This window comes from Larimichthys crocea, chromosome XXIII, assembly GCF_000972845.2.
Source record: "Larimichthys crocea isolate SSNF chromosome XXIII, L_crocea_2.0, whole genome shotgun sequence".
Lineage (NCBI taxonomy): Eukaryota > Metazoa > Chordata > Actinopteri > Sciaenidae > Larimichthys > Larimichthys crocea.
In genome coordinates, this window is record NC_040033.1 from 15,332,487 (window position 1) to 15,344,064 (window position 11,578).

At 39.1% G+C, this 11,578-nt stretch overlaps 1 protein-coding gene across 2 annotated transcripts in view; it reads left to right on the forward strand.

Annotated features, from left to right (window-relative positions):
• Positions 1–11,578, forward strand: part of LOC104927518 (sialic acid-binding Ig-like lectin 12) — a 311,739-nt gene that overhangs the window by 282,710 nt on the left and 17,451 nt on the right. The gene's annotated exons all lie outside the window — the stretch shown is intronic.

Here is an 11,578-nt window from a genome sequence, read left to right on the forward strand (position 1 = left end):
ATCAGAAAAAAAAAATACAAATCTGCACACAATCTGGTGCGTGCTATTGATATCACGTACATGTGCATGCGCATTTTCTTAAGGGGAAAAGGTCAGTGGAGAAAAGCTGAACAAGGAGGAAGCACCTGTTCTCTTTCTCTACACAGACACACAATGTGCGCCATGGTAAATTGTCTAAAAGACTAAAGAAAGTCTGTAGGCCTGCTGTGAGGCTCTGCATTGTGCTGAATGCTAACGTCAGCATACAAACATGCTCACAAGCTAACATGCTAAGATGCTGATCGTCACCCACTTAGTTCAGTGAGCAAGCATGCAAGGTAGTACAAATCAGAGTATAGCTGAAGCTGTTGTGAACGTCATTATTGTCACAAGTGTTTGATCACAAACCAGTTGACCTATTGGACAGATTAAAGTTAAATCCTCACAGGAGCATGGATGTCTGAGCCAAATGTATTGGCAATCCATTCAATACTTTAGTATTTCATAACAGACTCACAACTACCAATGTCAACTTCATGGCGGCACTAGAGAAAAGGTCAGGGCGTCACCATAATATTTAGGATTCATCCACTAGTGAACATCAATGCGAAATATTTTAGAAGAAGAAGATATACTTTATTAATCCCTCATAGGGAAATCTCTTTTTCACCTCTATTTACATGCCATTTTAACCTGACACACACATGCAGTCACAGGGCATAGACATGCAAATGTTGAGAGATGGTGGAGTGATGGACAACAGACCAGACCAGCACCCAGTGAGCAGTTGGGGGTCGGTGCCTTGCTCAAGGGCACCTCGGCAGTGCCCAGGAGGTGAACTGGCACTTCTCCAGCTATCAGTCCACCTTCCATATTTTTGGTCCATTTGGGACTTGAACCGGCCACCCTGTTCCCGGTTCCCAAGCCAAATCCCTATGGACTGAGCTACTGCCGCCCCATTTTATTTTGTGCCACTTTGTTTGATGGTTCATATAAGAGAGACTTTATCGATCCCATACCTGGTAAATTGACAGCAGATCACAATATACAAGGTGGATAAGAAAAATACTCTAAATAGGGGCACCCTGGTGGCTCAACTGGTAGAGTGGGCTCCCCATGTATGAAAGATTGGGCAGCGGCCTGGTTCTGACTCCGGCCTGTGGTCCTAGAGGTTTCCTTTGCTGTGTGTCGTTCCCCCTCTCTCCCTGTTTTCCTGTCTGTCTTGAGCTGTCCACTGTCCTCTGCATTCCCATCTTCTTCTCCTCACTTCAGTATCAATCTATCAGTCCTTCCATAGTATCCTAACACTTCCTAGCACTGACAGCTGATATCGAGTGTAAACAAGAGAGCTGTGGTTTTTTTTGAATGAAGTAGTCCGTATAACAGAAAAAAGGCAGTTCACTAAGCTCCATAGTTCCATGTTGGCACACAAACAGGTGTAAAAGAGTTGTTGAAATATTTCAGACTAGACCAAATTAACGGACAAACAAACATCTCCAAATTCTGCAAGAAAGAAACAAACTTACAGAAGTGTCATTTACAAAAAAACTAAAAACATTTATTGCAATTTTTCATTTTTATTTTTATTTTTGATTGTGAGTGGTTATAGAAATGCTCCAGATCTGATTGAGGATATTTGATCTTTCTGTATTTCTGTGTGAGCCAAACACCAAGGATCTCTGTAAAACTAGAAGAGTCTGATACAACCCACAAACTGTAGCACCTCTCCCACACACTGCTGGAAAGGTGCCACTGGTCACGCCATGGCTAACTGGAAATGTTGCTGAAATCAGTTCAAAGTGATGTCAAAATGTCCGATTTTCCAACTAATGTCTTATGAAACCCTAGTGGGACATTAGCTGGAACATTCGGCTGGCTGTGTTACTCCACAACTACAAACTACATAACATGGAGGTTACTTGGAGGCTATTTTCTACATTTTTATTCCTACCTGTCACGGACAGAACATTGTTCTATGAAAAGCTTAGATAATTTACTGTATGATTCAATAAAAAAATACATTTATAAGAGCTTTAACACATTCACCACAGCATGGTGTCAGGGATGAATAGCAAACACTCTCAGCTATTTAACCATTACTGGAATTCAGCCAGCTTTGTCAGCATCCACTAACTGCTGAAAAATGAATTTTAAAAAATGAATTTCTAAGCATTAAAAAAGCAGCAAACCACATAAATTCTGCTTAAAGTCATTTGCAAAAATGTCACGCTCTAAAAAGTGAGCTGAGCTTTTCTGTTCAATTTGCTTGCCACAAGCACATTTCTGTTTAGGTAGAAGAGATGTGTTAATTACTGTTACACTCCCACTGTTTCACATTGAATGAGCCGAAAAGCTGCTTTCAGTAACATTCAGGTGACTCTGGGGAAATCAAGGCACTGTCTTATATGATATAGATTTAGGTCCAGAGTTTGTCAAACTTGAGTTCTCAAGAGCAAAAAGGAAATCCCGTCCAACCTTGGAGGTGTTGTTCTACAGCTGATGATGCTGTGTATTTCCTTTCAGTGTGCAGTAAAGCTGCACACTGTTATTAGTCATCCTCAAGCTTGGCATTGACGTCCTTTGTGCTGGCCCTGAAGGAAACAATTTACAGCCATCTTAAAGCATCGGCACAACTTTCCCTCACTGTAAATGAGAAGCCCAGCCTCATTAAATAAACACTCAACCTGCCATTCTTAGCAAATTTGAGTTTGTTTATTGCTTGTTTGTTTGGTGACTGTGTGGTGGGAAGGATGGAGGCTGCTGGGGTTTGCTGCAAATTATATGAACACTACACACCAAACATACCAAGCTAATAATGAACATACAAACTAGTGTCATTAAACAGACAGAAGCAATTGTTGTTGATTGTTGTCAAAAGAAATTGTTGCCACAAGTTCCAGCTTCAACATCGTGTCAAAACTCATTTCCACTCTTTAAATGAATCTGATAAGTTGAAAACATAATGGATTGTCAGTAACTATTAAAGGAAGTGGCTACTTTGTTTACTGCCGGACATTTGTTTACATTTAATTACATTCTGGTGGGAAACAGGAAGGCTTTGCCTAATGAACCCTGTTGGGCTTCTTCTTAAATGAATTACAACAACGAGACAAAAAGGCAGCAGTCTCAGACAGACTCCTTGTGGTTTGTGATGATGTTTGTGTGTTGTGTGAGCATTGTGCATTCACCCTCTAGTCGGTATTCTTGTGTGCAATTCTCAACAAACTCATGTCGTGATTGCATACACCTCTACTTGACGTGAATATCTTCAGTCAGCACATCTGGAAAAGCTGAGACATAACACTGCATTTTTCTGTACCTAGGATAAGATACAATGAGATAAGATAAGATAACTTTTTTTAATTCAAAATGTTCAGTATCTCCATGACATTACATATAAGGTCGCATAGTGTCCCACAAATCACAGAGTTGTTATGATTGTGATGCACGCAGTAATCCAGAGGAAGAAGGAGATTGAAATAGGCTGGAGCCACTTCAGCATCCCGTGTGTCTGCTGAACATCTCTCTGAACATGAGGTCAGTGAGTAGTAAAGTTTGAAAAAATGCCTTTCCTGCGGCGATCTGTGATGCACCGTGGTGGTAACAGTGTGCCGCTCATTCTGTGATTAAATGAGCTGGACAGCGATATTTTAGCTACTTAACTGTAACCGAGATAAAACAAGATATCTATTTGCCTTCAACAACTACAGCTTCTATGATTATTATAGGGCTTTACTGATTTGCTTAATGAGGCCCTATAATACTGAGATCTGAGACTGGAGCCATTTGGCTAAAACGAGGTGTAACAGGGCAAGAAACAGAGAAGGAAGCGATGAGAGAGTATATCCATCCAGTCTGTTTTAAACATCCAGTATATAGACCAGGTTTTTGGATCATGTTTTCTGTCATATTACAGGTGCACTCATATTCAGCTTTACCACAAAATGTGTCCAATTTTTTGAGATGTAATAAAGTGGATTTATCTCTTAAAGGTGCTGTGTTAAGTTTTACACCCGATTCTCATTTCTGACCCGTGCTTTCGCTGATCACCAGGTGGTCAGTTGTAATAATATTAAACATGTTTTTATTTATTTTTTTAATAATATTGAGCATATTTTTAGACCTCAAGGATTCACAGTGTGTTTTGGAGAGGGATGCTGAATGTATACACAAACCTTTGGTTTGTTTATTTAAAGTGCGTGAGAGCAATAAGATGGGAGGAGAGTGACCTGGAAGAAAGAAGAGGGAGAACTGCAGTTCCTTGTTTTTGAGTTTAGGCTGTCACATGAATATGCATACACAAACACACACAAGAGCAGCTACAGCTATGCGCTATCTAGACACCAAAGTAGGCCTATGACACAATATACTGTATATGACATCAAGCAAACGCAACGTATGCGTTCCTACATGTGTCAGCAAGTTATACCCCAGACATCGTGCAAATAAAAGATGAGGGAAATGATGACTTGTAATTCAATGTGAGCACCACTCAGACTCCGTAACACTGTCAAAACCCAATTGATCTTTACCTGCTAGTATCAGAGGATAATTGGCACCATTCTTACAGCTTACATCTTTAGAGCAGCAATGGAAACCAGAACAAAGGGGTCAGACAGAGACAGAGAGGGCAGACAGACAGTGAGCTGGATAACAGATAACAGCTAGGCAGGGAGCAAACAGACAGATGGAGGAGGTGTAGATATAGTAAAGGATTGACAGCTTATTTGAGGTGCTGTTGGCTCCATATTCTTTGAAGATGGAAACGTGGGGAGTTGAGAAAAAGGCAAATTAGTGTTCAATCTGTTTGTTGCACCTGAGTTAAAAAATAAAACCAGCAGAGTGAAAAAATAAGAAAAGCAGCGTTATTAATGGGGGCTCATTCAGGATGAAAGAGAGAGCAGCGTGTTGCCTCAAACCATGGACGACCACACTGTGTCGTTACTTTCAGATGACTCAGTCGGAGGGAAAAGAGAAAATGAGCCAACAGTACTGCAGAGTTAGAGACATCGAAGAGGAAGTGGAAAAGATAAAGATGAAGACAAAAGTGCAAACAGCAGTGTAAAGAATGAGCTCACCTATTCTACTGTATGTCATTTGCCTCTGCCCTTCTAGTGTATTATTAGTTTGACTGGAAGAACCGTTGTCTATCTTCACTTATTGATTTAAGTGTGTGCACACTGCAGTGCCCTGATAAAAATACATGGATTTATTCTCTTAATCTCTGTTACATCTGAAAGGTCAGTTAGCATCCCATCTGTTTCTTCATCTATCAAATGTGTCGTCTGCCACTGGAGGAGTTCCCGGCAAACCCAAACTGTGTGCCTTTAATTGAATTGAAAAATTGAATTTTAAAGTAAAATGAAAATATCATTTTAATCTAATACTAAATACAAGATCAAGAGTGACCAAGACTGAAACGAGGCAAGTTGATTCATTGCTGGTTGGAAATGATGAAGTGTGCTTCGCACAGTGCAAAAGCAATTTTATATACAGTACAGTATATGAAATATACAGTATGCACCTCTTTGTTGTGTGTAAGTAGATGTATTTGAGCTCAGACATAATGAATAAATGTTTGAAAATCATGTTTTAACTTGTGAAAGTATGAAGAATAATGGCCTTGGGCTGTCAACAAACTTTATTGAAACACAAACTTAAGAAGATGATGCGTACTGTCTGTAGTCACGCTGTCTTTATTGTCTTTTCAAAAGCCGTAATTGGCTTTTCACTTCTGTGAAATCAGAAGGAGAAAGCAAAACTAGTTTTAATCTTGTAAATAGCCTTATTGTAAAAAGAAAAGCACTACTTTCTGTTTTGCTCAGTGCTCAGATTTGTCATTATTGGTGCACACAGTATTTCTCAATAGAGGAAAATAACTGTGTTTATCCCTTAAAAACCTTTTAGCAACTGTCTGATTTGATCATGCATGTTCTACGCACAATAGGAAACCTGGGAATGGGAGTATCTACAGAGACTTGAATGTAAATGGACACTTTAAACCTTCTATTATCGGTATGTTTATATTGCGCAGTATTTATGTGAAAGATGTTGATTATAGAGACAAAAAAAATTATCGCCCGAGTCTGCAACTCTACAGAGCTTTATAGTGTTTGTTTTGGTTTTCAGACCCACAACTTTACTGTTGACTATCACCTCTGTTATCAGCATTGCTTTCAGCTGCAGCAGGCAGCTGATTTGAGTGAAGCCAAAAACAGAGAGAGAGAGAGAATAGTGTGCTTACATTCACCAGGCGGACACAAACATGACTTCAAATGAATTCTCATGTTGCTCTGTCTCTGCTGGATGTGTAAATAGGCAACTGCCTGCTTCCAAGCCCTCAGCTGCATATATAGTTTTGTTTTCTTCGTGGACTGAATAAATTAAGCTGAGTCAGTCAAGGTCAATACAGCAGTATTACTGTGAAACCATGACTGACTGATGGGTGTGATGGATTTTGGACAAGGTGAGTAGAAAGCAAGCTGCCTTTGTTATGTTCATATTCTGTATGAGTATACAGTAATACAGTATAGAAATGTATGCACACAAATATAAAATTGGTCATTGTACATGTATAAATAGCCATTTAAACATTCTGTTTAATTTAATTGTCACAGATAATCGTGTATTTTATTAAAATGTAATGATCATCTACACCAGTCTCACAGAGCCCAGTGTACTATTTCAAAGTAGTTATATTTTTTATTATTCAACCTCAAAGCATTATTAACTATATTCTTGTTTCAGGTTCACTATTTCACATCTTTTACATTTATTTGAGGATTCACTGAAAATTGTTCACTTACATTTGGTATATGGTCCATTCACAGGTCTAGGAGACAAACTCTCTCGCTCTCAGTCAGACAAGGTACAGATTCTGTCTTAAAGTGCTGCCAGAGGTCATTTGACTGGCAGTTTGAGGGCTTTTGATGCTTTAATGCTCATGCTTTTGGATGATGAATTGGATTATCTGGCAGGTCAGAAATTTTGGTTGACTGTCTTGCAGTTTGCGCAGTTCAAACCGACCTTGTGCAGCACTTCTCCATGCTTTCACCTCCTATGTGTCTGGCCATTAGCCTAATTGAAACTCCATAAAGAAGGAATGTGTGGGGCAGCCATGTGTGTTAAAGAAGAGAATATTATAATCTATAATATGTGAAGCTACACCAGTGATTCTCAAACTGGTGTTTGGGCTCCTCTGTGGGGTGTAGAGCCACTGCAGGGTGAAAATGTATTGAAACTAACGGAATGAATATGATTTATGTCAGGAGAATTAACAAACAAAAGTTTGCTGATGCTATCATGCTCACTAAACTTTAAAAAGTCATGCCAGAGAAACGTTAAAGACTTGCTGTGTTACACAGTTAGGTGCGGAGGATGATACCACTAAAGAGCCTGAGGCAGCTGTTGGAGTAAGAGCATTTTCCAAACTACCGTTGCTGCTGCTTTACTGTGCTGTGCTGAAATGCACCAGTCAGATCAAGACATCACGATTTCAGGCCAAATGAGTTTTTCCCTGTAAGAGAAGGCACTGTGCATGACTCATACGACAGGTCTGGAGAACTTTTGAATTTCATAGAGATCAGCATGAGAAAATTCTCCTAATTCACTGGTATGTGCCACATAACAACCAATCTGCTCAGAACCAAGTTCTTCTTGCATGAGGCCTAATGTGAACAAATAAACATTTAATGTGAGTGTGATGTTTGAATCTACATTTATCTGCAGCATTAAGCAGAAGAGTAACTCCTTTTGGCTGGTATGTAATTTGTAAATTGCTGACTCCAGGCTTTGCTTAGGACACTTTAATAATAAATGAACTTGCCAGCATCTATGAACTTATTTGGACTTGTAATTGGTGTTGGGAGCAGAGCTGAAGGTGTCCTGTGTACATGTATGCCTGTGTGTGGGCCCTTGTGTGCTCATAGATATATTTTCACATGTCAGCCCTCAGCCATGAATTGATACCAACGTAGCCATGGTGAACACTTTGGGGCTGATGAAACAGTCTTAGAACTCCTCACAATCATGCTGTAGCTCCTTCACTTAGCTGCATGGATCACAGAGTAATAGTCCTCCACTGCATTTAAACTGTTACAATGAGTGTAGAAAAGGGTGCAGTGTGTTGCTTGTGACTTTGATTTTGGACACTTGTGAAACTTGAGACAGTCCGTTTAACCTCAAGGCTACTTAGCGGCTCTGTCTAAGCTTGGTTAGCATATTTTCTACATATTTATTGTCTGCATAAATGAATTAAGGGACTGGATATGGGAAGTTAGTCCTGCAGCCACTCAAGGAAATGTTTTAATCTAATAAATTGAGCATGACATAAACTGAATAACAGAATTAATAAAGGATGAAATATCAGAATCTTTATTGATTTACTCCGATAGTCTGTTCCTAGGGTTCCCAAGCTTTTACATCTGATGTAACCTATACCACTGTCCAGTTCCAAATGGGTTTCAAGATAGATTTTTATTGGGTTGATATTGTTATAATCAATCAGGAGACAGTGATCCTAGATTTGTCTGTGTTTTTAGTAGGTTTGGTCAAGCCTCTATTCATACTATCACTTTGAGCAGCTTTACAGTCTATACAGAACACACCACCCTGAAGGTTATTTTGATGATACTAAATACTAGCCTCACACAAACTTGTTGTCCTATTTTGGTTATTTTGACCATGACCGATTATTATTTGCAGGGTGGTGGGGGGCTCAGGCTGATCCGTGCTGACTTTGGAAGAGAAGTCATTTTTATCTTCTTAATACAAATATGGATATGTAGTGTTTCCATAATCTCAGCACGTACCCCCTGGCAACTGCAGAGGTAGCCCCTGGGTTAGGGTACACATCATGTAGCACGGCCCATTATACATAATAATGATAACACTATCATGTTCACTGCAACAAGATCAAACTGATGCTATCATGTGTGAATCGAAGGTCTGATTTTAAATCTTCAATATGATATCCTAATACAGAACCGCTGTCTGCCTTTGTTTTATGGGTTTATCATCATCAAAGATCATTAATAATATAAAAATACCAATTGAAAGAAATCAAGCACACAAAATAAATTAATTCATACAGGAAGAATTTGTTATGGTGAGCTAAAAATGCACGATCATATCCAGAAACAATCTATGAATCACGGTAATGCCACAACCAGCACGAAAAACAGATTTGTTGGATGGATGGATGGATGGATGAATGGATGGATGGATGGATGGATGGATGGATGGATGAATGGATGGATGGATAAATGGATGCTGTCAGATTGAGCAGGTGCATCATGGGCCAAACTAACCAAATACACTGTACCCATATGAACCAATGTTTTATATATATTTTTATATGTATGTATATGTTACTGCTGTGTTTTCCCAGATGTTTTATACTGTACTGTTGCAACATGTGCATTAGTCTTATACTGCCCCCTACTGTTTTAGGAATGAACTGTTTACCCCACATTAGTGAATGGAACAAACTGCTCTGGGGACAGCTTTTGCTGTTAGACTGTTAAAGTTGTAATAGCTAGAAGAATTCAGTTCTCTGTTAAATGTGTGAACTCTGTAAAGAGACTGATGTTGTATTTCTGTTGTTCCTATATTGTCACAATTTGGGAATACAACGTGATGTCCATTTAGGTGAGACCATCAACATGGCTGTCATCTTTTCTGCATGGGTCCTGAGGTAAAAGCCATTTACAGAAATACATAACAATCAGAACCTAAAGGAGAAGGAAATAACACAGCCCCAGCATGTGGCTGACAAGGAGTGAGGAGGAGAGAAGTCATTGACTGTGGCTGTCTAAATTTGGCACATCTAGTTAATATGCAGGGTTGAAAATGGGAACACCCATGGTAATGGCATGAATATGTAATGTGTCCTCATGTGATATTATAGCCCACCACAATTTTTCCAGTCTTCTCATCATCATGTGTGACAGTGACAGATTGTGCTCGGCAGAATAACACAAAAGACATCTGTAAATCAATCAGAACAAATCAGAATTCTTTATTCCACACATACATTTTCATTATTCTACAGACTGCTCTGTGATGAACGAAGAGGTACTGAAGTAAATTAAGTAACACTTTGGATTCATTGTGTGCAGACAAAAAAAATAAAATCCTTATCGCCTCTCCCTCCATCTGGGCAGATATAAAAAGAAGAAGTAAAAAAAAGACACCCTCTTATGTTATCTTTTTCTTTTTTATCACAGACACATTCTTGCACTCTTTCACTACTAGTCTAATCCAGTGTGTCATCTGGCTTTGCCGTGGCTCTTGACAGCTGAACTCCAAAATAATTAAAATACTAAGTCATTAAGAGATCTGTGTCATAAGGCTAGAAATGTCAGCAGTCTAATTTTATACTAATTTTATATCCATTTTTATGAAACTGATTTGTATCACACACTCAGGATTGTATTGTGGGTAATTGGGTCTGATAAAAACTCTTTTCTCTCTCATGAAAAGACAGGGGGTCAAGCCACATGTCTATGTTGAGACCTAGATTTGAATAGTCTTTGAATAGTCTATTATGATTTAATTTACATTTTGATATTTCGCATTTTTAATAAGTAAGATGCCAGTGAGCCAGAGAACAGTCGTTATTGAAACTGTATTTTTATTTTGCTTTTATTTAACATGTTTTTTGGACTGAGGTCAGAGTTCATGTGACATCACCGGCCAGCGCCGAGGGGGATTGTTGTTTTTGTGTTTTTTTGGTACATGTGCGCCGCGACGACAGTGAGTCTGTGCATGTCTGCTGTAAAAACGCCCGTAGAACCGGGACAAATAAAGTTGCCAAACTGTGAGACGGAGTCATGTCTGCTTGAGAGTGCAACATCTACAAAATATTCAGAAATATAGATTCGGTGTCAGGAATATGAGACAATAAAATATGTTTCTCTCTGTTTGTCTTGTATGCAAACTAGGCTGGCATAAATGTCGATCCTTGTTAGGAGTCAAGATGACAGAACAATCTCCCTGGAGAAAATAAACAGACTGAAATAAGAGAAAGACTTCTGCTTTGAATGAATGTGAACTGTTACATACCCTCAGGCTTTGGTGAGGAAACGCATTCTGTGGATATTTGCATAATGGACATCTGTCTAGTTAGAAAGTCGTATCAGCGGCTGTTTTGGTTCTGGATCATCTGCTTGTTTGGAAGCATGGGTTACAGGTGAGCCACAGAAATGTACATTGGGATATCTAGCAGTGAATAAATATACACAGAGAGATAGAGAGAGAGTTTGCTGAACCCTCAGTTTGGATTCACAGTCCCTTTGATTTAAATATTCAGTCTGACTGTCACAGCTGAAGAAGCACAAAGTGAAATTCAATGTTTTGTTTTTGTATGTGGCTTGATTCAGCTGAGAGTGGATTTAGTTGGGTATGGTGCACATGCTTGGTTGGCAGCAAATTATGACTGGCCTTATTAAAATGTATAGACTTTATATGACCAAGAACCACTGCGAATCTGGCATGAGATGATCTTAGAGGGGCTGGTGCCATAAGAAATAAACATGTGTCTTAATTTTAATTTTTTACTTCCGTTCCAACCAGCCACTTTAAATCAATTAAATTCAAT